Source organism: Spermophilus citellus, assembly GCF_964194105.1.
Source record: "Spermophilus citellus genome assembly, chromosome: 18".
NCBI classification, from domain to species: domain Eukaryota; kingdom Metazoa; phylum Chordata; class Mammalia; order Rodentia; family Sciuridae; genus Spermophilus; species Spermophilus citellus.
Genome location: NC_138200.1, coordinates 18810752 through 18837479, shown reverse-complemented (window position 1 = coordinate 18837479; position 26728 = coordinate 18810752). Strand labels below are relative to the sequence as shown.

Genomic DNA, 26728 nt, shown 5'->3' with positions numbered 1-26728 from the left:
CGGTGGCGCATGCCTGTAATCCCAGTGGCTCAGGAGGCTGAGGCAAGAGGATCACAAGTTCAAAGTCAGCCTCAAGCAAAAGCAAGGCACTAAGCAATTCAGTGAGACCCTGTCTCTAAATACAAAATAGGGCTGAGGATTGAACTCGAGTACCCCTGAGTTCAATCCCCAGTACCCCTCCACCCAAAAAAGCAGGCCTGCAGTCTAAGCCCTGGGGCACACCAGCATTTAGAGGTGGGAGAAATAGAAAGAAGTAAAGAACTACAAAAAGACATGGCCAGTGAGGTATAAGGAAACCAAGAGAGTGGGATCCTGAAGCCATGTGACCATCAAGGAAGGAGTGACCTTCAGATGCTGTTTGGAGGTCAAGTAATATTGGAATATGAATTGACCCATGGGTTGTATAGAGAACAGGCTGCACTCTGCCCTGAGTCACTCCATTTTGACTACAAAAGCTAAATTAAGGGCTGGGGATGTGGCTCAAGCAGTAGCGCGCTCGCCTGGCATGCGTGCGGCCCAGGTTCAATCCTCAGCACCACATACAAACAAAGATGTTGTGTCTGCCAAAGACTAAGAAATAAATATTTTAAAAAATTCTCTCTCTCTCTCTCTCTCTCTTTAAAAAAAAAAATTAAAATGGCTTGGCATTTTATCCTTGCAAGTAGACAACCAGCAGATGTTGGACACACAAAACTTGTCAAGACAAATAACCACCAATGGCCCAGCCCAGTACTGATAAATAACTTATTTGTGCTAAAAAAAAAAAAAAAAAAATTACTGGGCTAGAGATATAGCCCAGGTGGTAGAGTGCTTGCCTTGCCTGCCCAAGGCCCTGGGTTCAATCCCCAGCACCACAAAAAAAAAAAAAAAAAAAGAAAATTATCACCTGTGAACTTATCAAATTAAATCAGGGGCACATAGACTCATGGACGTATCAAAACCATAACAAAAAACAAAAAAACAGGTACTTGAGCTTATCAGAAACACCAGACCAACAGATAATGCAACCACTTCATCCAGGACCCAAAAAAGGAGGGACACTGGAAACTCTGGCAAGGCAACACCCACCTATGACCTTGTTGTGGACCACCTAACCTACTGTCAAGGACTCTACCCAGGAGATGCACCAGTGATGACCTTCTCAGAGTCTGTCCCCAGAAGACAGCCCAATTCCTTGTTGCTGTTTGATGCTGCCTATTTCAGTCTCTGCCATTCCATCTGGTCCCTTTGCTGAACACTCCATGACTGGGTTGTTAACCTCTTAGCTGACCCCCTGCAGTGACTCTTTGCATTTTATCAACTCTTGGCTTTTGCTCTTTAAATCTTGTGGCCTCCTTAATCTCCATTATGTGGGATTAGGCCCCAGCTTCCTTAATAAGACTCCTATAGCACAAAGAATTAAAACCAAGAATCAATAAATGGGATGGACTCAAACTAAAAAGTTTCTTCCCAGCAAAAGAAACAATCTGTGAAGTGAATAGAGAGCCTACATTTTGGGAGCAAATTTTTACCCCTCACACATCAGACAGAGCACTAATCTCTAGGGTATATAAAGAACTCAAAAAGCTAAACACCAAAAAATCAACCCAATCAATAAATGGGCCAAGGACCTGAACAGACACTTCTCAGAAGAGGATATACATTAATCAACAAATATATGAAAAAAATGTTCATCATCTCTAACAATTAGAGAAATGCAAATCAAAACTACTCTAAGATACCATCTCACTCCAGTCAGAATGGCAGCTATTATGAAGATAAACAACAATAAGCTCGTGGGACTGCAAATTAGTGCAGCCAAAATGGAAAGCAGTATGGAGATTCCTTGGAAAACTTGGAATGGAACCCCCCATTTGACCCAGCTATCCCTCTCCTCGGTTTATACTCAAAGGACTTAAAAACAGCATACTACAGGGACACAGTCACATCAATATTTATAGCAGCACAATTCACAATAGCTAAACTGTGGAACCAACCTAGATGTCCTTCAGTAGATGAATGGATTAAAAAAATGTGGCATATATACACAATGGAATATTACTAGCAACAAAAGAGAATAAAATCAGGCATTTGTAGGTAAATGGATGCAGCTGGAGAAGATAATGCTAAGTGAAGTTAGCCAATCCCCAAAAAACAAATGGTGAATGTTTTCTCTGACATAAGGTGACTGACTCATAGTGGGGTAGGGAGAGGGAGCATGGGAGGAACAGACGAACTCTAGATAGGAAAGAGGGGTGGGAGGGGAAGGAAGGGGGAAGGGGGTTAGCAATGATAGTGGAATGTGATGGACATCGTTATCCAAAGTACATGTATGAAGACATGAATTGGCGTGGACATACTTCATATACAGAGATATGAAAAATTGTGTTCTATATGTGTAATAAGAATTGTGATGCATTCCGCTATCATGTATTTAAAAAATAAAAGCAATTAAAAAAAGAGAACCATGAGGATTAAAAGAGGTAGTGCATATAGAGCAAATAACAGTATTTGACAAATAATAAGCATTTGATAAAAGTAAAAAAAAAATCTTGTGGCTTTAACCCTTTTCCCAGCCTCTGTAACCTAATACCACCATTTGAAGTGCAATGTATGATAAGAGTGTTACAGATATTAGTAATTAAGATTGAAATAAACTTTTTAAAAACTTGCAACTGCTATGGTGTGACTGCTACGTGCACTCGGAAGCACAGTGAATTAAATCTGATGAAACTCACCATAGCTGATTGTAAGCAAAAATAACGGAAACTGAAGCAGACCTCAACGGATCAGCAAGCCGTCTTTATTAAGCGATGGCAGAAAGGCACATTTTCAGGGGAGAAAATGCCAACTGGCTACAAGAGGGGTCTGTTTTCTTATAGGTTTTAATGAGAGTTAATCATGGCAGAATGTTTTGTATGACTTAATCATTAGAGACTTGTTGTGTAGGTTCAAAGTCAAAATCAGGAAAACAGTTGTAAAAGCTCGAAACTCAGTGTTACTGGGATGAAAGTTCAGAGCCCAGAGCCCATTGTTTGCCTTCTTTCTCCTTGTGGTTGTTATACCATATCCTCCACTAATGAATTTATGAATTTTGATATTCAATAAATTCTGAAATTGTGGAAAGACACAAATGTGCTAGTCTACGTTAATGGGGTAACACACTCATGACAATTCAGCCACATGAAGGTCCCTGATGACCTTGACATGAGAGGTGTGGAGGAGTGGTAGAGATGAACACCTGAATGGGACAGGAGGAGAATCTGAGACAGTGAATATAGATAACACAACCATCGGGGCATAAAAGTGAGTAGAGAAATAGGGGTAGCTGGAGGAGAATATGAATTTCACTTGATATATAGGTAAGCTAATGGGAATAATCCAGAAGAGTAGGAAACATTGATGATATAGGAAAGAAAGGAGAGAATTGCTACAATGACTCCTTGAGAAGGTGAGACTGGAGAGGACCTAGTGCCTGATGGAGGGTTGGCCTCAGACAGGAGACTGAAAGCCCATCCACAGTGGCAGGTGGGAAGGCAGAGTGCATGGACACAAAGGCAGGAAAATATGCAGATGTGGTCCTTGGTGCTCTACCCCTCCCACTGTCCTGCTAATCAGGCAGAGTTGTAATGGCCCTTCTGTTTACCTGCATACATCTCTAAGCCCTTTAAGAGACAGACCATGTTGATCAGCATCATACCATCAGTGCCTAGAACAAAGCCTGGCACACAATAAGTCCTCAACAAGTATGGTGAATGGCTCAATGCAGAATGAGTGAACATCAATTTCCCTTTGCAGACATTTAAAAATGGTAAAGCTAGAATTTAATGCAATGTGATAATGGTACAAGACAAAAACAGACAGATTAACCCCAAAGAACAAAAAACATAAAAACTAGCTGCTGTGGTTTGGATCTTAAAAGTCTCCCCGAAGCTCAGATGTTGAAGGATTATCCCCAATACTATTGGGAGGTGGTGGAACCTTTAGAAGGTGGAATTTAGTACAAGGAAGTGAGGTCCTTGGGGCATGCCCTTGGAGGGGTATGAGAACCCCAGTCCCTAGCCGCTGGCCGTTGTGTCGCACACCTGTAATCCCAGTGGCTTGGGAGGTTGAGGCAGAAGGATTGCAAGTTCGAAGCCAACCTCAGCAAAACTGAGATGCTAAGCAACTCAGTAAGACTCTGTCTTTAAATAAAATACAAAATAGGGCTGGGGATATGGCTCAGTGGTAGAGTGCCCTTGAGTCCTTGAGTTCAATCCCTGAACCCCCCACCAAATATATATATATAGAGAGAGAGAGAGAGTAGCATTACCAATAAACAATAAGAGCACAAATACTTAATAAATGCTGTTAATACAATCTGTTAAACATTCAGGAAAAAGTCATGTTTGCTATGTCACACTACATGCAAAAATAAATTACAGGTGAATTAGAGGTGGAAGGTCATGATTACACAACTTTAGTCTCAAATGGTTCTGAGAAAGAATATTAGATATATAGAGAATTGATTTTAAAGATATTTGGGGAAATGTTAATAATGTATTTATACACATACATATATGTGCTAGTTCTAGAGCTGAAACTTTATAGTAAGTGTGAAATTATTTTCAAATAAATTTTTTTAATTAAAAACATTTAAAAATGTAAAAATATCATGATCAATCAGGCACAGGACATGAACAGATAATGCACATAGGAATAAACATGAAAGAATGTGCTATAGCCATACAATTGCAAATTAAAATTCAAGTATCTGTTCCTTGATTCAAGTGTTGCAATGCCCTCTTTTCAATTAGGCTTTATCTTGATGTCTCTAATTAAACTGCAATCCTCTCACTTTCTGCTCCTTTAACTTGCAGGATATTTTTTAAATACTTTATTGCTTTTGAAAATATTAAATGATTTGTTTATTTATTATACTTTTATTTATGTACATATCCTCCACTAGAATATAAGTTTAACGAGGTCAAGGATGTTTTATTTTTTTTCACAAATCTATCCCAAGCACTAAAATAGTACCTGGGACATGTACTACAATACTCATATTGTATTTAATTTAATGAGTGTGGCAGATTGACAAAATTTTTTTAAATGATAATAATTCCATAGTGGGTGAGAATGTGAACAGAACCTCTCAGGTACTGCTGATAATAGAGCAAACTGATGTAATGAGCTGTATACATTCATACAAGAAAATACTAAACAACCATTAAACTGATATGCAGTGTGACAAAGTGTTCATTATGTTGTTATGCAGAAACTACAAATTATAAAATTGAATGTATAGTATGTTTCCACTGTCTCTTAATTTTTTATTTTTATTTTTTTTTAAAGAGAGAGTGAGAGAGAGAGGGGGACAGAGAGAGAGAGAGAGAATTTTAATATTTATTTATTTTTTCTTAGTTCTCGGCGGACACAACATCTTTGTTGGTATGTGGTGCTGAGGATCGAACCCGGGCCGCACGCACGCTAGGCGAGCGCACTACCGCTTGAGCCACATCCCCAGCCCTCTTAATTTTTTAAATTGAAAAAAAACAGATCATATATAATAAAATGTTATATATGAGGTGAGATTACAAGTTTATTTTTTACTTTCTTTTGCCATATTTCTTTTCAACAACAAATATGTATTAGATATGTAGCAAGTGGAAAAAAAAGTTTAAAAGGAGAAAATAGGAATTATCTAGTGTTATGGTTTAGACATGAGGTGTCCCAACCTTGAAGTTCATGTGTAAGATGATGCAAGAAAGTTTAGTGGTGAAATGATTGGGTTATGAGAACCTTAAACTAATTGGTGCATCTAACCTCTGATAGGGATTAACTGGGTGGTAACTGTAGGCAGGTGGGGAATGGCTGGAGGAGGTGGGTTGCTGGGGGTGTGCCTTTGAGGCTTATATTCTGTGAGCTGAGCTTAGTCTCTCTGCTTCCTGGTGCCATATCTTGAGAGGCTTTCCTTTGGCCACATCCACTGCCATGATGATCTGCCCCACCTAGGGAGCCTGTCTACACACTGAGACCTCTGAAACCATGAGCCCAAATAAGCCTTACCTCCTCTAAGATTGTTCTTGTCAGGTCTTTTGGTCACAGCAGCAAAAAAGTATTCTTCCTGTTTCAACAAGATAACAAGAAGAGTAAGAAAGTATTTTCACCTATTATTATTATATTTTATGAATAACTAGAAGAGATGAGTTCAAAGGCTCGAAAAGATGAAAATGTTAATTACCCTGTTTTGATCAGTACACCTGTGTATATATATATCAAATCATTACGATGTGCCCCATAAATACATGCAATTAAAATGATAGCTTTTTAAAATTTTTTTATTAGTTGCTCAAAACATTACAAAATGATAGCTTTTTATAAAGAAAATATTTTAAAAGATTCTGTATACAGTTCTCTATTTTTAAATTACTAATTCTTTCATTTTTATTCAGTACATTTTTGTACAGTATTTTTGGTCGTGCATATAGGGCTTTCATGCATCTAATAAATATTTACTGAGTGCCCACAAAGAACCATATTTTTAATTTGCATTTTCAAATTTTTATTTATTTATTTATTTTGGGGATACAGGGGATTGAACTCAGGGGCACTTAACCATTGAGCCACATCTCCAGCATCCCCAGCCCTTTTTATTTTCTTAAAAAAAATATTTATTTTTTAGTTGTAGTTGGACACAATACCTTTATTTTATTTATTTATTTTTATGTGGTGCTGAGGATCACACCCAGGGCCTTGAACGTGCTAGGCAAGCGCTCTACTGCTGAGCCTCAACCCCATCCCTCCCCAGCCCTTTTTATTTTTTATTTAGAGACAGGGTCTCACTGCATTGCTTAAGGTCTGGCTAAATTGCTGAGGTTGAACTCTCAATCGTCCTGCCTCAGCCTCCCAAGCTGCTTGATTACAGGCATACACCACAAGCCTGGATCAAATGTTTTTTATTTTAATTATACAAATTTACGATACAGTGTCATAATTCAATACATGTATACAGTGTATAATGATCAAATCAGGGTAGTTAACATTTCCCTCTCAAATAGTTTCCTAAATTTTTGATTAACAGTGTTCTACATAGCACAGTGGGGTGTCTATAGTTCACAATAACCTGTTATATGATTTATGAATCACTAGAAGACAGAAGCTTAAAGGTTCCCCACACAAAGTAATGATAATGAGAAGGAAATGGTAATTACCCTGATTTTATCAGTACACATTATATACCTGTATTGGAATATCACATGGTTCCACATAAATAAATACAATTATAAAACAGTTTAAATAGAAATAAGCAAGCAAAAAGAGTGGGTAAACAAATGTAATATACCAAATGTCTTCCCTGATTTCTGTTGTTTTTAAACTGCCAAAAGTATAAATGTGCATTAAATAAATTATATGAAACTTTCTGAATAAAAAGACCATTCTCTTCTCAGTGAGACCAGGATAGTTTTCTGGAACAAAATTCAAAAAATCTGACCATGCCTGAAGCCAAACCAAGTCTGCAGGCTGCACACAAATCTGACTTTTAAAATGCCTGCCCAGTCAGGTCCTCCTGGGGCTTGAGCTGGGGCATGTGATGCTGTGTGAAAGCCCTCCTCCATGCCAACCAGACAACCCCCCAAAATGACAGCATTTATTGTGAATATTAATTCAGAGAGATTTAACCACACAAAACAGAATGGTTTGGGGAAAAAAAGTTCCCTGTTTATTAAATTCTAGATTCATTATGACGCATGGGTAATAAATACCCAGGACAGGAGCATATATGGCAATACAAAAGAAAACACCAAACATCTTCTTAAATCCATCAGATAATTATATGGACTATAAAACTATTTTGGCAACTACTATAAAATACTGCCCTCTGGTGTTAAGGTGATTTCATATTTATTAGCAAAATAAAAAGAGAGGAGAAATGCCTTTCTTAAGTATAGAAACTACTACCTTCAGGGGTTTACGTTTCTGACTTGCAAAAAAATCTGAACACAAATCCCCACAGGATTTTACTGGCATATATTGTGGACACCTTCCCCACTGTGCCTGAAAAATCCCAAGTAATGTTATTACAAGCTGTCTCAGCCAATTCATGTCAGAGACTCCTCTCTCTAGGAGCTGTCTTTTACAAAGAAAAAAAAAAAGTATTTTAAGAGTTCCTGCTGGAAAGAAGTTTCTGGAAAATAAACTAAGGATTTTTTTTCTCAAGAAAATGTCTACTAATTTTGAAAGAGAGAATTAAAATAGGAATCACACAACATATGCAGCATGTCTAAAAATTTGAAACAATTTTTATGAAAAACAAAACTGAAAGCATTAGCAAAGAAACTGGCAGTAATCATCTCTATATTGATCGTCCTATACCTAATTAAATGTGTGTCAAGAAAATAATTGGGGAAGTGGGTTCCAATGGTTGCACACACACAGGAATTCCACATGCAAATTACATTAAGCAACCTGGCTCAGAAAAATTCAAAAGAGTAATTAAATGTAACACTGAGCCACCAAGCTAAAAACAAACTCTGAGAGAGGTTGTTTCATTAAAAGACAAGAAAATAATGTTTAAGTTTTCCCACATGGATAGAGTTTGCATAAATAGAGTCTAACAGAGTTTATGTAAATATGTCTAATTCTCAGTCTTACTGTACATAACCAGCACAAATACTATATATTTTTTAAAATATTTTTTTTGTTTAGTTATAGTTGGGCACAATATCTTTATTTTATTTATTTATTTTTAAGTGGTGCTGAGGATCAAACCCAGGGCCTCACACATGCTAGGCGAGTACTCTACCACTGAGCCACAACCCCAACCCACTATATATATATGTTTTATATTTATTGGCTCTGAGACTGGGAATTTGTAGGATTATAACATCTATCAGAAAAAATATTTACCTAAACTCCACCTTTAAGTATGTATATGTGCACATTCTGGGGACCAAATGCATGGTCTCATGCATGCTAAGCAAGTGTTTTACCACTGAGCTACACACCCCAGACCTAAATTTCACCATTTAGGAAAGAGCATTTTGTAAGCAATTTGTTCCTGTATTCTACTCATTTATATTTAGACCCCTTTAATAAATGTTGAACAAAATGCTTATTGAAGGGGCTGGGGATGTGGCTCAAGCGGTAGCGCGCTCGCCTGGGATGCGTGCGGCCCGGGTTCAATCCTCAGCACCACATACCAACAAAGATGTTGTGTCCGCCGAGAACTAAAAAATAAATATTAAAAATTCTCTCTCTCTCTCTCTCTCTCTCTCTCTAAAAAAAATGCTTATTGAATTAATAAAAATAACATTGTCTAAAATAATTTTATATAAATGCATAAGATAATAAGTATTATTGTTGCTAATACTTACTGAGTACTTAACATGCAGCAGACATTAACAAGTACTTGGCCAGAATTATCACATTCCATCCTCCCCAAACTCCATAAAGTATCTCCCTATTTACAGATGAGGAAAATTACACATAAACAATAGTAATTTTCCCAAGACCACACAACTAGGAAGTAGGAAATGACATTAAAATCCAGGGATTCTGAATCCAAATGCCATGTTCTTCACTTTCTGTTTTAGTGATAACTAGAGAAGAGTGTATTTGTACAAACTGGCTATCCAAATTTGGATACAATGTCAAATGAAGTCATTATCTTTACTAATAACATGTGTAATAAAAGATTAAGACCTCTAAATTATAAAGAGTTCCTACAAATAAAGAAGAAAACAATTCAACAGAAAAACTGAGGGAAGAATGCAGTTACCAAATTCATATAATCTGTCTCAACCTGTTCTAAATCTCAAGGGCCCAGGTCCCCTGGCCTACTTGTTATCTCCACTTGAATGTCCTTGAGCCACCAAAAACTTAGGTGAGGTGACTATTGTCGAGCGCCATCTGTGGGTTGTGTTGTGAACTACATCGAAGTCTAGTGAATAGGAGAATCTGCTGTCTGGGAATTTCCAGTGGAAATTTCCTATGGCCAAGATCGCCCAGACACATATGACCCTATTCAAGCTCTGCCCCAGGTCCCACACAGCACCAGAGATGAGTGTGACCTGCCAAGATGCCAATCAACCTGCTGATACAGACATCACCAAGCAAGACTCCACCCCTGAAATCTTATCCCTGCCTTTGATGTACCTGCTTAAATAAACTACAATGGCCATTTTTTTAATTGTCCAGCTTCAGGTCCTGTGTGGGCTGGGCCTATCAGGTGCTCTCTTTTAAGACTATTTTTCTGATTCTGTGTCTTTTGTTCTTACTTCTGACTTCTTTTCTCTGGTGGCTTATACCCTCCTGGACAGGATAAAGGACCCCCTGGAGAGGCACTGGCAACCACATTAGTTTCCTAGCACTGCCATCACAAAGTACCACAAACTGGGTGGTTTAAAACAAAGTTCATCCTCTCACAGCTCTGGAGACTCTAAGGTCCAACTCAAGGTGCTATCAAGGTACATGGTCAGACCAACACTGTACAAAGGAGCACTTCCCTGCCCCTTCTAGCTTCGGGTAGTCTCTGGCACTACTTGGTGCTCCTTGACTTGTGGCAGGCAATGTAAATTTCCTTCTTATAAGAACATCAATCATTAGATTAGGGCCCTCCCTAGTCCAATGTGACCTCATGTTAATGAAATCTAAGAGAACTTATTTTCAAATAAGGTCACATTCACAGACACCAGAGGTCAGGACTTGAACATATCTTTTGGCATGATAAGGTTCAACCCAGGATGGTGGTATTTCAGGTTCCTGAGAGTTTCTCCTATCAGTGGGCTGTGTGTGTGTGTGTTTGCATTTCAAACATATAGATTTGTGCACATCTGTGTATGTATGTGTGTGTATATATATATATATATATATATATATATATATATATATACACACACACACACACACACACAAACACACACAACACATAGAGATACAGTTAAACACACACACAGGTACCTGACAAATACATTAGATAAAATGACACTTAAGGTAAAAAACATTATTAAAATAAAGATACTCATTGCTTAACAATACACTCCCCCCTGACACACCAGAAAAAAATCATCTTAAGCACTTATCAACATGGTTCCAAAATATATGACTTGGATATTCTTTTTTTCCAAAAAAAAATGTTTTAATTCTGAAGTAGCCTCCCAAATAAAGTCCACAATATTCTCATTTTTTTTCATTATTTACCTACTTCTAAACTATACCGTGATATTCTGGGAAAATATTCCAAGTTTTACTTTATATAATTTTAAGTAAAATTATGAAATTGTAGACATTCCTTTGGGCAAAAGAAAAAAATACCTTAAAGGCAATTCACATGAAGAATTATCAAGGATATTCTGTTTGGACCTGAACTCTTGAGTTTGTAATTTAACATTAGCCTGAAGATAAAACTCCTAACTTGCTTACAATTTCCTCCCTCTGCAGACTCAAAGACCGAATTAGACTTCCGTTTTTATCAGAAGGTGCACACCCATGCTCTCCAAACACCCAGTGATTTCAAGTCCAGCAGGGATAGACCCCAGGAGAGCATTCATACATCAGCATCCAAAGAAATCATCCACAGAATGAAGGTAAGAGAGAAGGAACTACAAGAAAGAAGAGGATTTTTTTTTAGACTCAGAAAGAAAAAGGAGACTTAGGTGAATTAATAAGCAATAAACAAATATATTCATAGAGTTTGTCAGAAATATGTCATATTACATTTAAAAGGAGAATAACTTTGGTGATTTTTTTTTTGTACTGGGGATTGAACCCAGGAGTGCTTTACCACTGAGCCACCACATCCCCAGCTCTTTTTATTTTCTATTTTGAGACAGGGTCTCACTAAGGTGCTTAGGGCTTCCCTAAATTGCTGAGGCTGGCTTTGAACTTGTGCTCCTCCTGCCTCAGCCTCCTGAGTCCCTGGGATTACAGGCATGCACCATCATGCCTGGCAAGTTTGGTAAATGTGACAGTACGAAATAATGATCACAGCAGGAAAAATGGTGGAAGACACAGAGTCAGATGCTCTACCCCTAAGCAGCAAGGAAGTGTAAAAAAAATAAAATAAAATAAGGGTATCAGCATTTCAAGATTTACTCTATTTAGCTGGGCACGGTGGCACACGCCCGTAATCCCAGCAGCTTGGGAGGCTGAGGCAGGAGGACAGTGAGTTCAAAACCAGCCTCAGCAATTTAGCAAGGCCCCAAACAACTTAGGGAAACCCTGTCTCTAGATAAAAAGCAAAAAATGGAGAAAGCTGGGGATGTGGCTCAGTGATTAAGCGGCCCTGGGTTTAGTCTCCAGTACCAAAAAATAAAATAAAATTTACTTTGTGCTACCAGTTAAACCTATTGATGAATTCCTAGTGAGGCCTGAGCAAGTTTACTAGAATGTTAAATCTTGCACCTTCACTCTCAACACCCATTATTTCTAAAGTTAAAAGCACAACTGTGTTTTCCTTCACAGGTTAAGCAAATATTGACTGCATTGATCTGCAATATATTAGTATACTACATAATACACACAAACATAACCAGGTGGGGCAGCACATGTCTATAATCCAAACAGCTCAGAAGGCTGAGGCAGGAAGATTGCAAATTTGAGGCCAGCCTCAGCAATTTAGCAAAATCCTCAGCAACTTACGAGAATAAAGAATAAAAAAGGACTGGGGATGAAGCTCAGTGGTAAAGCACTCTGGTGTTCAACCCCTAGTACCAAAAAGTAAATAAATAAATAAGCAAATAAATAAATAATCACAAGCACAACATATATTTGGGGAAATGAGTGCAGGCTTCCTTTGGTGCCTGTAGGGATTGGTGCCAGGATAGCCCCTGAATACCAAAATCAGCAGATGCTCCAATCACTGATATAAAATGGAGCAGTATTTACATATAATCCATCCACATCCCTCCTGTATACTTTAAATCATCTCTAAATTACTTGTAATACTTAATAGTGTCAATGGTATAAAAAAAAGTTGTTACACAGTATTTTTTAGGGAATGATGATAAGAAAAAAATCTGTACGTGCTCAGTACAAATGCCATTTTTATTTTTCTGAACATTTTCAGTCAGCGGGTGGTTGAATCCACAGATTCACAATCCGTGAATATGGAGGCCCAACTGCATTTATGTCTATTTTTTGTATCAAAGGGATTTTCTAACCCAGAATCAATCAGAAGGACTCAGTCATGTAATACACGATGCAGGTGCCAACACATTTCTAAAAGCTTAAAAACTATTAAGAGCAAGACTCATTCTGTGTAACTCATTTTCTAAATAATTATAGGTGGTCAGATTTTAAAATGTAAAATGTAATTTGTTAAAAGTAACATTTAAAGTTTGGAATCCTTGCCCAATGCAGTGAGGAATACCCACAGCCCCAGCTGCTTGGGAGGCTGAAGCAAGAGGATCACTTGAGACTAAGAGGTCAAGGCCAGCCTGGACAACAGACTGAGACACTGTCTCTAAAATAAAAGGAGATAGAGGGGAAAAAAATGGAATCTTTCAGGGGAGGAAAAAAAAAAAAACTAACATGTATTAAGTGCCTACTAAAAACCAAGTACAATTTTATATATATATAGTGTCTTAACCCTTAAAACCACCCCACAAGATTGTAAATTAGTACAACCACTGCAGAAATCAGTATGGAGGTTTCTCAAAAGACTAGGCATAGAACCACAGTATGACCCAGTTTCCCACTTCTTGGTATTTATACTGAAGAATTAAAGTCATACTGCAGTGATTCATGCATACCCATGTTTATAGTGGCCCAATTCACAATAGCCAAACTTTGAAACCAGCCTAGGTGTCCATTAATGGATAAATGGATAAAGAAAATGTGGTATATATGCAAAATGTAGCTTTATTCAGCCATAAAGAAAAATGAAATTATGTCATTTACAGGAAAATGGAACTTAAGACAATTGTGTTAAACAAAATAAGCCAAACTCAGAGGTTGTCTCTCACATGTTTTCTCTTGTATGTGAAAGCTAAAGAGGAAAAGGAAAAGAAAGGATGGAGGGGGCAGGGATCTCATGAAAATCAAAGGGTGGCAATAGAAGAAAAGGACTTGGGGCTGCGGGGGGAGGGAGGAGTGCTGGGGAGTGACATTGGCCAAATTATATTGTTACTTTGTGTGCACATGCGAATATGTAACAGCAGTTTCCATCATCGTGTACAACTGTAATGCACCAATTTTTTATATTTATGATTTAGTTATAGTTGTACACAATATCTTTATTTTATTTTTATGTAGTGCTGAGGATCGAACCCAGGGCCTCACGCATGGTAGGCAAGCCAAGCGCTCTACCTCTGAGCCATGTGGAAAAAGAAAAAAAAAAAAAAAAAACCACCTCACAAGCATGTGTCATAAAGCCTATTGTATACACCACAACTCAGAAGCATTAAGTGGTTGGTTCAAAGGCATAATAGCTGGTAAACAGCAGAAACACAACTTGAATTCACACCTCCATGATTCCAAAGCTTATATACCACCCAGTATATAACACTCACCCAGCAAATGTTTGAAGAACAAATGTTTAAGAGCCCTAATTTAAAGATTTTATGAACCAAGACTACAAAAGAAATCCTAAAAAACCAGTTAGTTATATGTAAAGAGAAAACCATTTACTAATACAATACCCATGTACATCTTTATCTTCAGGAACTTTAAAACCATTTTTAAATTTGTTCTTCTATTGGGCTGGGGTTATGGCTCCGTGGTAGAGCACTTGCCTAGCATGTGTGAGGCACTGGGTTCAAACCTCAGCACCACATAAAAATAAATAAACAAAATAAAGGCATTGTGTCCATGTGCAACAACAACAACAACAAATTGTTCTTCTATCTCATGGTTGTGATTCACACTTTCAGAATATACTTGAAAATCATGTTTCAGCAACTGAGAATCAGTCCCCATAAAATGACTTTGGAAAAGATTTTAAAAAATGACCCTGGAATAAATAAGGGGTGTTTTGAACCAAAGTTCCCCTAAGGCCCTCTCTTCTGTGTTCCCTGAGAAAACAAAAGGGATGATTGTTTTTTTTCCTTTTGGTACCAGGGATTGAACTCAGGAGGCACTTAACCACCTAGCCACATTCACAGCCTTTTTTATTTTTTATTTTGAGACAGGGTCTCGCCAAGTTACTGAGGGCCTCGCTAATTTGCCATACTTGCAATTCTCCACCTCAGCCTCCTGAGTCCCTTGGATTACAGGCATGCACCACTGAGCCTGGCAGGGACAACATTTTTTTTTAATATTTTATTTTTTAGTTGTAGTTGGAAACAATACCTTTATTTTATTTATTTATTTTTATGTGGTGCTGAGAATCAAAACCAAGCCCTTGCATGTTCTAGGTGAGGGCTCTACTGCTGAGCCACAACCCCAGCCCAGGGACAATATTTTTAAGAAGGAAACCACAAAAGGAAAAATTGATTTGTTCATTGATAAAGGCCCCTTCCAGAAAATTCACACATGTGGCCACAGAAGGACTGCTTGAAGACAAGTTCCAGACTCCAGAAGTGTAAAGATAGGGGCACACCCAGACTCCACCAATGTCACCTCAAACAGCCATATTATATATTTGCCTCATCGGACCCTTATGTGAACAGACTCTACAGATAAAACTTCTCTTCCTCTTCCCTCCCCGGTCTCTGGTAACTTTTGTTCCATTCTTTACTTCTATGAGATCAACCATGAGATCCCACATGTGAGTGACATCATGCAGTGTTTGATTTCTGTGCCTGGCTTATTCCACATAATATAATACCTTCCAGGTTGACCCATGTTGTCACAAATGGCAGGAGTTCATTCTTTTTATGACTGAATAGTTTTCCATCGTGTGTATGTACCATATTTTCTTCCCCCATTGTTAACAATAACATATTTTGAAACAGCTAGAAGATTTGAATGTTCTCACCACATAGAAATGATAAATGTTTGAGGGCTGGGGTTGTGGCTCAGTGGTAGAGCACTCAACTGTACACGAGAGGCAGTTTGGTTGATAAAAATAAATAAAGTAAAATGTACTGAGTCCATCTACAACTAAAGAAAAATATTTTTTGAAAAGAAATGATAAATATTTGAGATGATGGATATGCTATTTATCCTGGTTTCATCATTATACGACATATACATATATCCAAACATCACATTGTACTCCATAAACATGTGCAATTATTACATATCAACTTTAAAGTTCTTTTTCCATTCAACAAAACAGAGATACAGTGTTCTGCTGTTCATCTTCATTTGATGCACCTTTTTAGAATGATTCTAAATGACCCATCTGATCAAGTCTCTGACTGTGGCTTTGGCACAGTTCTGTGCCCAGCCTCCAAAGCTGCTCTCCTAGTTTGTCCTTCCAAATGGCTTCAGTGTGTTCACACAGAGCATGGCAGGGTAGGTGACTCTAGAAGTTTTAAATATTTTGATTACAATTAATATGAGATAAAGTGCAATTCTTCTTAAATAAAGCAAATGCTCTTTTTAGGAACTCTAAGTTGTTTGGAGGGAAAAAAAAGACTTAGCTGCTATCACAAAGCTTCTAGAAACCACCCCCAGAGTGGTGACATCAAAACTAATGGATATGGGTTGGGGTTGTGGCTTAGTGGTAGAGCACTCACCTAGCATGGGTGAGGCATTGGATTCAATCCTCAGCACCACATAAAGATAAATAAATAAAGATATTGTGTCCATCTATAACTAAAACATATTTTTTAAATGAATGGATAGGGCTAGGGATGTGGCTCAGTAGTAAAGTGCTTGCCTAGCATGCATGAGGCACTGGGTTCCAACCCCAGCACCACCCAAATCTAAATAAATAATAAATAAACAAATGTCAATGCATATCTCCACATTTAAAAAGCTACTGGATAAAAAAAATAATGAAGCACAAAACAAATATTAATGTAATCAATCATATCCTAAAACTATTTTCCAAAGATTCTAAAATAATGATAGGCAATTCTCACATCTATGCCACCAAAAATGGAAAACCTTGAGTTTCTGGAACTCATCATTAGACAGATTCAAGACCTGGGTCCCTGATTTTCTTCTGGCAACTTAAACCACAGCGGCCAGCCTCCGCTCAGCCACGGTCTTCCTGAACCAACTGGCAGGTGTGCATTCATACAGGCTGCGTTCACCCAGCAGACAGAGCCAGGAAGCACTGCTGTTATTTTAAACAGACAATAGAATGAAAAGAACGTGTGTTCATAGAGGGCAAGGGTGTCAGACATGAGAAGCAGTCAGATTTCAAAAACTGAAAAGATAATAAAGGAAAACAAACTCACAAACTGGGCAAAACACTACATCTGAAGGCAGAAAGTGGAAAGACAAAAAAAATGAGGGTTCAACTCGCGAGAATTTTTCTCTATTTAAATCAAATCACCAATTAGAAAAAAAAATCAGGGTTTTTGCAATGTTGTTAAAATGTTCCTCTTAAAATAAGACGTGTTTTCATGTAATAGATGTAAAAGCACAAAATATAACTGTTGCACCTGAGTAGAACAATTAGGACCAATAATCCATGTGCTGTTTTCAGGTGTTTTATAAGGTACTCAGTTCCTCTTCCTTATTCCCTCCACTGGGGATCAGGGTAGATATCAGGGGACCTCAGTCAGAAAGCAGCTGGAACAAAGGGCTAATTAACCGGGCAGCCTACAGTATGCAAGATGCTGGGCTGGGCCTGCGTGATATGCCAGCTTTGTAGCAGTACCCCTCAGCCTGGCACACCTAGCCCTCCACCTGGCCTTCAAATAATTCTCTAGACTCGTTTCACCTGCCCCCTTGCTGCCAATGCACAGCACCTTGCTCCCTGGTACCCCTACTCTGCCCAATGGCCTGGCCTCTGCCTCACTCTGTGGACCAGCCAACCCTTACTCATAATTGGAGGTTCAGAGCAGAGGTCTCCATGGAGCTGTCTGTCAAAGCCACAGCAGAGAGACTCCCCCAGATCTTCCTTGTGTGCTGGGGCTTTCCAAACCCGTCTACCTTCCCCACCAGGCCGCCAGCTCCTCAAGGGCAGGGAATGTGCCCTCACCCTCTTCACCACCTCTGCCTAACAGAGAGCTCCTATGATCACTCACAGTCATACTGAGAGCTAAAGTACAATCAAATTATGAGGAATCAAGACACGTGGCTATGGTTTCAAATAAAGCCCACAGAGAAGAGTAAAATAGACTTTTAGGGTTCAAGGCATTTTTTAAAATTCTATTTTCAACACATAATAATAATATGAATGTTTACGGGGTACAGTGGGATGTTTTGAAGCACTGTGTAATGATCAAATCTGGGCAGTTTGCTTATCTGTCGATTTCAACATTTATAATTTCTTTGTGGTAAGAACATTCAAAACCTTACTAATTTGAAACGTACAATGTATTATTGTTCTATTGTCCTACTATGCAAATGAACACCAGAACTTATTCCCCTAACTATAACCTCGTACCCATTGACCAACCTCTTGACAGAGGAACATTTCTAGGTATTGTGGAAAACTTTTCTTTTGGGGGTGTGGCTCAAGCGGTAGTGTGCTAGGGCTGTAGGTTAGTGGTACAGCATGTGCTTGGTATGTACGAGGCCCTGTGTTCAATATTCAATCCTCCAAAAAAAAAAGCAGGAAAGAAAATTCTAGACACAAGGTATAAAATATCATCTTTCTCGTCCAATAGAAAAATGAAATCTAAGTCTCAACATCCCAACCCAACCCACAACCCTCCTGAGTTCCCCACCTTTGCATCTTGGTGAAGCACCTGGAGGACCTTCCTCTCAGTCACCAGGGCAGAGCCCTGGAATCAAAGTGGAATGCTACACTAGACCTGCACAGCACAACACGCCTCTCCTATAGTGTTCTCCAGGTCTTCCTCTGCCCTCACCAGCCTCCTCTCTTGGCCTCCTCTGTAGACTTCTGACATCCAAATGTGGGCTTGGGCGTTTTTCTTCCTAGGCCATATTCTCTCTAGGAAAGGACGATGCAGGTGCCCTGTCCAGACCCTCTCAGGTTCCAGTGCACTGATGGTTTACCTGCCTTCAGTATAATGCACTCAATCCCAGTGGCAACACCTGTGCCTATTCTCTGGGGTTCTCAGACTTACTCTGCCCACTGGCATAGACTGCCAGAGGTGCCTAAGGGGTTTTATCCACTGTGGGTCCCTTAATAATGGATGATGCAGGAGGAGGAATGCCCCCTACTCCCTCGTGTAAGACTGTCACACTCTACGGTACAATTTATATTCACTGGTTCCTCCTGTCAGATCATACCAAAGCCCATCCACTGCAGGACTTTGGCTTGATATTGCTCTCATGCTTGGCTTCCTTTCCTTTCATATTTTGCTTCCCACGGTCCCTTACTATTCTCCCCTGGGAGCAGTTTCTTAATAACAACTCACTTGCACATAAATCCCTGTGTCAGGATCTGCTTCCAAGGAATCACTATGTGAAAGGAATGGGATACTAGGAAGCAGATTCCAAAGTAGGTGTATTAATCAGCTTTTCATTGCTGTGATGAAATACTGAGGAAATAAAACTAAAGGAGGAAAATTTTATTTTGGTTCCTAGTTTCAGAGCTTTCAGTCCAAAGTCAGCTAGTTCCATTGCTTTGGAGCTGAGGTGAGGCACAATATCATGCCACAGCAGAAACAAGAGGCAGATAGGCTGTTCACCTCATGGAAGCCAGGAAGGCGGAAGGGAGGGATAGAGGGAAGGAGGGAGGGAGGGAAAGAAAAAGAGAGAGAGAGAGAGAGAGAAAGAGAGAGAGAGAGAGAGAGAGAGAGAGAGAGAGAGAGAGAACAAAGAAGGGGCCAGGGACAAGATATACCCTTCTATTATGTTTTTAAATCTGTAATGTCCCCCCAAAAGCTATGCAGCAGTATTCAGAGGTAAAATGATTCACCACCTCAACAGTGCCATCAGCTGGTGCCCCAAGCACATGACCTTTGGGGCACATTTGAGATCCAAACTATAACAGTAGGATTCTAGAGTTGAGTCATTCCACAGCCGAATAACAATGGAAAGCTCATTGTTGGTGACAAGTGGGTTAATGATGATACATGACAAGCTACATGACTGCTTATCTTATTATCACTAGCACTTCCATCCTTATTGAGTGGAATACAGGAGAAAGGGAAGCACTGACTCATTAACTCTATTTTCAGCATTTGAAAGGCCTAGAGAAATAGTCATACCAATTAAGGAATCTGATGGTCTGTCGCTTGGTGCTATTGACATACCGAGGAAAGAAAACGACAGGTCAGAATAGCCAAGTATCAACTAAGAGCATGGTGTGAAAATCAAGATGCCTCTAAGGTAGCATTTAACACTCATTTTAACTTTATTTTTAATGGTGTTACATAGTATATCCCTTATTTGACTTTTAACCTATTCATATACTTAAAACGTATTTCTCACAGGCAGTATGTAGTCAGGTCTTACTTTTTACCTAATCTGACAAACTCACTTAATTGGAGTGTGTGCAGCATTTCCATTTAATCTGATGATTTTTTACATATATATTTTTATTTTAGTTGTAGATGGACACAATACATTTATTTTATTTATTTATATGTGGTGTTGAGGATCGAACCCAGGGCCTCACACGTGCTAGGTGAGCGCTCTACCACTGAGCCACAACCCCAGGCCCATTTAATTGGATTATTGATGTGGTTACATTTAAGATTTATGTCCTAACTGTACCATCAATTCTTTGTTCTTTTTCTGCCATATATTAGATTATTTTTATTATTCATCTTTCCATCCCTATAACAAAATGCCTGAGTTAATCAACTTATAAAAAGAAAAGACTTGTTTTGGACCACAGTTTTGAAAGTCCCTGTCCATATTTAATTGACCCCATTGCTTTTGGGCCTGTAGCAAGGAGCACAACATGGCAGGAGCAGTGGTAGAGTAAAACACTCACCTCCTTACCAGAAGGAAAAAAAAAATTATATATACCCACACACATATCGACACATGTTTGCCTGGAGTGCATGTTCCCAATGACCTTAAGATCTCCCATTAAGCCCACCTCTTATAGGTTCTACCACCTCCCAGGAGCACCACCCTGGGGTCCAAGGCTTTAAATGCGTGAACCCTGAGAGACACTCAAGATCCAATTTATAGCAATTTTTCTTATTCATCCATTTTTACCTCCTTTGCTGACTTATTAGCCATAAGTTTTTGTTGTGTGTTATCTTGGTGGTTGCTTTAGAGTCACATGACCTATGGAGTAAGATAATTCATGGTTTCTGCAGCTAGGAGAAGTTCCAAAAATTGTTCTTCCTCTGGACTAGACAATAAATTTAAAACCCTACAATGAGAAGGACTTCTGGAATGGCAGAGTGAGGAGCTCCATGGACTCTCCTCAGTGAAGTAACTAAAACTGGTGAAAATCGTTTATTAAAATACAATGATTTGGGGGTTGGGGTTGTGGCTCAGTGGTGGACGCTCGCCTAGCACGTGGGAGGCTCTGGGTTTGATCCTCAGCACCACATAAAAATAAATAAGTAAAATAAAAAATATTTTTTAAAAAACAATAATTTAAAGTCTCTATATAAGAGAATACAACAAACAAAGAAGCATTCAATAAGATCAATTAAATGTTAGTAAGAACACTCAGGCTGTGGCATGTGAGTCACAACCCACTCTCTTCCTAACCCCCAACTGAGCATGATGAACAACCTATTCCAGGCAAACACAGGGTTCCCTCTCCTACCAGCTCCCAGCCTAGGGCTATGGTCTCTCTCCAAAATCATTCTTGCCTCATTTGGCTCATAGAGAAAACGTTCCATGCCAGAGGAGGTAAGGTGAGAATATTAGAAGCTACCACCCCGGTCTAATGCTATTGTCTAATGGAAGCAACAGTGTCATTCAAAAGAGATTGGTTGCCGTTCTCATTCCCAGCCTCTGAGCAATGGCTGAGAAGTTATGGCTAGGGAGAGGAGCAGGACGTAAAAACAGAGACCTTCCAAGTTCTTCTCAAGGAAACTGACTTTACTCTGATCAGAAATGAACAGAGTCTGGAGAACTTCAAGCCTAAGGGTGCTGTTGAGAACAATGGAGAGTCTGGTGTTAAACATGAAGAGGAGGCTGGTAGCACTATGAGAGCAGCAAGCACATTGTACACCAGTAGGAAACTTAGCAGAAAGAACCAGGGAAAGAGGCAGTCTGCTCAAACCCCCAAGACTGCTATTATTAAGAGACTGAAGTTTAAAAGCATCGGAATACATAGCAATTTATGCCTTCAAGGCATTGTTGAAAACAACAGAGCAATCATATGGTAGTTAATAGAGACTAACAACTGGCTGTGATACTAACAGAGGCAGACAGCTTAACAGAAAGATGAGAGAAGGAGACAGAAGAAGAAGCCCTGATAACCTTGCACTGTCATCCCAGAGTGACCTGTACTCATGCCCAAGGCTGCATCTCCTAAGGATAAGCAACAGAGGTTGTGTACAACAAAAAGACCCCACTGAAATAGTTAGCAAAGTCACTGAACAGGTAAACAAGCAAACAGCAACAACAGCAATTCCAAGAGCGAATCTGCATCCCAAGTTATGATGTTTTCTAAACTTTCCAAATTTCAACAACAACAACAACAAAGTGAAACATACAGAGAAACAGGAAAACAGGACCCAGATTCAGGGTAAATAACAAGCAACAGAAACTTCCTTTAAGAGTAACTGGATGCCAGATTTAATAGATGAAGATCTCAAAGCAGTTATTACAATGTGATCAAATCATTAAAGAAATTATGCTTCAAGAAGTAAAAGAGGGGTTGGGGCTATAGCTCAATGGTAGAGCACTCACCTAGCATGCGTGAGGCACTGGATTCAATCCTCAGCACCACATAAAAATAAACAAATAAAATAAAGGCATTCTGGCCATCTACAACTACAAAAAACAATTTTTTAAAAAGAAATAAAAGAAGGTCTGATGGCAATTTATATCCAATAGAGAATATCAATAAAGAGAGAAATTTTTTAAAAGAACTAAGTTGAAACTTTGGAGTTAAAAATAACAACAGCCAATGGAAATTTCACTAGCAGAGCTCAACAGTAGAATTGAGCTTAGCATAAGAATAAATCACAAAATTTGAAAATAGATCAATAAAGATTACCTAATCAGAACCAGAGGGAAGTGTTAAGACAATTTAAAGACTTAAAAGAAATGTGGGACAAATTTAAATACTCTAAAACATGCAAAATAGAGTGTTTTCAGAAGGAGAGAGAAAGGAGCAGATCCATTTCTAAATAATGAAAAAAACTTTTTCAAATTTGATGAAGAGCATTAATTGCATGCATTCAGAAGCTCAAGGAATTCCAAGTAGGATAAACAAAAAGTGATCTATATCCAGATCCATCAGAGTAAGAATGTTGAAAGCCAGATGCAAAGAGAAAGTCTTGAGAGCAGCAAGGGAAAAAAAAAATCAATAAAACCTGCTCATAATGTAGAAGGGAACCCGATGAGATTAACAGCTTACTACTCATCATAAACATTGAAGTCCAGAAGGCAGTGGGATGACATATACAAAGATCTAAAGGGGGAAAAAAAAGTGAACTAAGAATCTTTTATCCAGCAAAACTTTCACAACAAAGACAAAATTAAGACATTCCAGAGAACCAAAAACTGAGAGAATTGTTGATAACCAACCATCCTCACATGAGACACCAAAGAAAGTTCTGCTTGCTGAGAGGATGTGAGCTCAAAACAGTAATTTCACTCTGCTTGAAAAAACAGAAAGCACTGGTAAAGGTAACTATATAAAAAAAAAAGTACCAGTTATAAAAAATTTTAAAAACACTGTAAGCCAAGCACTGTGTCATACACCTGTAATCCCAACTACTCAGGAGGCTGAGGCAAGAGGATTGTCATATCAAGGATAGTATGAGAAACTCAGTGCGACCCTATCTCAATTTTTAAAGGTCTTGGGGTATAGCTGGTGGTAGAGCACTTGCCTAGCATGTATGCACCCTGAGGTTCCCAACTACTTGGAAGGTTGAGATGGGAGTTTCCCTTGAGCTCATGTGTTCAAGACCAGTCTAGGCAACATAGTGAGACTCAGCCCCATCTCAAAAAAAAAAAATGTTTAACATAAAGTTACTATGTGACCTAGAAATTCCTAGGCATATGCACCAAGAAAAATGAAATATATATATGCATATATGTGTATACATATTATTTTGCTACAAACATTTGATGTTTTGTTATATATACATATAATGCATATACATATAACATATTACTATGCATTATATGTATATATAACAAAACGTCAAATGTCTGTGGCAAAACAATAGCCCAAAGATAGAAAAAAACCAATGTCCACCACTAAAAATGTAATAAAGGGGGTATATATCCCTACTATGGGATATTATTTGGTAACAAAAAAAGAATGAAATATTGATGCATGCAACAATGTGGGTAAATCTTTACAACTTTATGCTATCTGAAAGATGAAGTCACAAAATTTACATATTCATTATATGATTCTATTCATAGAAAATATCTGAGCAGGAAAATCTAGAGACAAAAATATACAGGAACCAAACTGGCTGCCTAAGGCACAGAGAAGAGGCTGGAGGAAAGAGTGACAGCTAAAGAGTACAGGATTTATTTTCAAGGTGATAAAAATATTCCAAAGTTGATTGTGATTACATTTGCATATATCTATAAATATACTAAAAGATCATTGACTTGTATACCTTAAATGACTGAATCTTACAGCATGTGAACGATATCTCAATAAAACCATTTTTTTTAAACTGACAAACCTTATATTAAAAGGTTAGGTAAACAACAATATCTTAACATGACTTTTAAAACTTTAAGTACAAAGGCAATTACTTTAACAAAAAAAAAAAAAATCCAACTTCCTAAATACCCAAATGAATTTAGAGAATACAAGAACAAAAATAAATAAATAAACTAGAAAAATAACAAATATAATAGACATAGTAATTATAACATCACAGAATTGAGACCATTAATAACTCTGAATGGAGGTAAGCCCATTGAGAGGATTAACAAATGTATTGAAACACAAAGATTTTCACTTTGGTTCCCAAAGCGAGGCTCAACTATATGCTGTATACAAGAAATACACAGGAACCCAAGTGATTGAGAAAGGCTGAAAATAAAGGGATTAGCAAGGGCTTAACAGGCAAAGGGAAACAATAAGAAGCAGTGGAGTAGCAAGACCAGATTTGCACTTTAAACACTCTGGTTTCTGTGTAGAGAATGAATTGAGAGAATGTTAGATTCATGAACCAAAGACGGCCTGCGTCTATTGGCCCCTAGCTTGTTCATTTCTTCCCTGTAGACTGGTCAAAAGCCCGCTGGCACTACACTCAAATTTGTACACATCCAATCATTTTTTAAAATAGCCCAAACAAGCAGATTTGTAGCCATTTAGGGTCTGCCTGCCTTGCATACTGCATGAAACTACACCCTGCAGATCCTCCCAGTCAAGGTCAAAGCATGGAGAGATAAAGCTTCTGTATACCACGGTTGCACCCTGTGTTCACACCTTTCTCCTTGCTCAATCCTCTAATTCCTCCCATGTCCTAAGCAGGCAGTCATTCACAGGAGCAAGGAAAGTGGCCTAACTGGAGAGAGTTGAACAGGCTTGGCGCTCCAGAGGTCAGCACAGATAAGAAACAAGGAAAAGATAGTCACAGACCTCAGAAAGTATCCATGGGACCTGCAGAGCACAGGAAAGAAGTATTCCAGAAGGAAGGACATGGCACACAAAGCCGACACTCCCCACCCTTTAAGACTGTCTGCTTCTCAGATCTTTTTCACTTCCATCCCTGATGAGAGATATGTTTTGTATCATGTCCCAAGGTGTGTATGTGTGTGTGTGTACAGATACAGTAATCCTCCCCTATCCTCAGTGGATAGATTTCAACGTCTATCTGTGGATGCCTGAAACTATAGGTACACTAAATATATTGTACATTTTTTTATACTTATGATAGAGCTTATGTTAGGCACAGTTAAGAAATTAATAACTAATAACATAATGAAAACAATATAAGAATATATTGTGTGGGCTGGGGATGTGGCTCAAGTGGTAGCGCGCTCGCCTTGCATGCGTGCGGCCCGGGTTCGATCCTCAGCACCACATACCAACAAAGATGTTGTGTCCTCCGAGAACTAAAAAATAAATATTAAAAATTCTCTCTCTCTCTCTCTCTCTCTCTCTCTCTCTCTCTCTCTCTCTCCCTCTCTCTCCTCTCTCACTCTCTCTTTAAAAAAAAAAAAAAAGAATATATTGTAATAAAATAGCCAGTATCTGTACTCATGCACTTTAAGGACACTACTTAGTAAATGCAACAGTCAATCTCATACCCCACACAGTTGCTAAATATTAACAGGTGGGTAGCATATACAGTGTGAATACACTGGACAAAGGGATGACTCACATCCCAGGTAGGCAAAGCAGGACCACAAGAGATTTCATCGCTCTTCTCAGATTGACACATTTTCTAGCTTGTTATTTTTGAAATTTTTCACTTAATATTTTTGGACCACAGTTCACCATAGCCAATGAAACCACAGAAAGCAAAACCACGGATAAGGAAAGGGTTGCTGCATAAAGATTCAAGAAACAATACTTACCTTAATATTTCCATGTATTTTTATTTCTATTTTCTCCTTTTAAAATGAGCCTCTAAATTTAGACCTCATGATCCACCCAAGACTGACAACCTGCAGTTTGAAAAACAATACATTTAGTGATGATTAGTTATTTTTCTCCTCCTTGAATGTT

General features: G+C 38.5%; 1 long non-coding RNA gene across 1 annotated transcript in view; it reads right to left on the bottom strand.

Moving 5' to 3' along the window:
* LOC308637688 overlaps positions 1 to 26728 on the bottom strand; it is a 120291-nt gene that overhangs the window by 37538 nt on the left and 56025 nt on the right. The window contains exon 2 of the long non-coding RNA XR_014019657.1: positions 26578 to 26667. This is a non-coding gene — a long non-coding RNA (uncharacterized lncRNA). The remainder of the gene's footprint in view (positions 1 to 26577; positions 26668 to 26728) is intronic.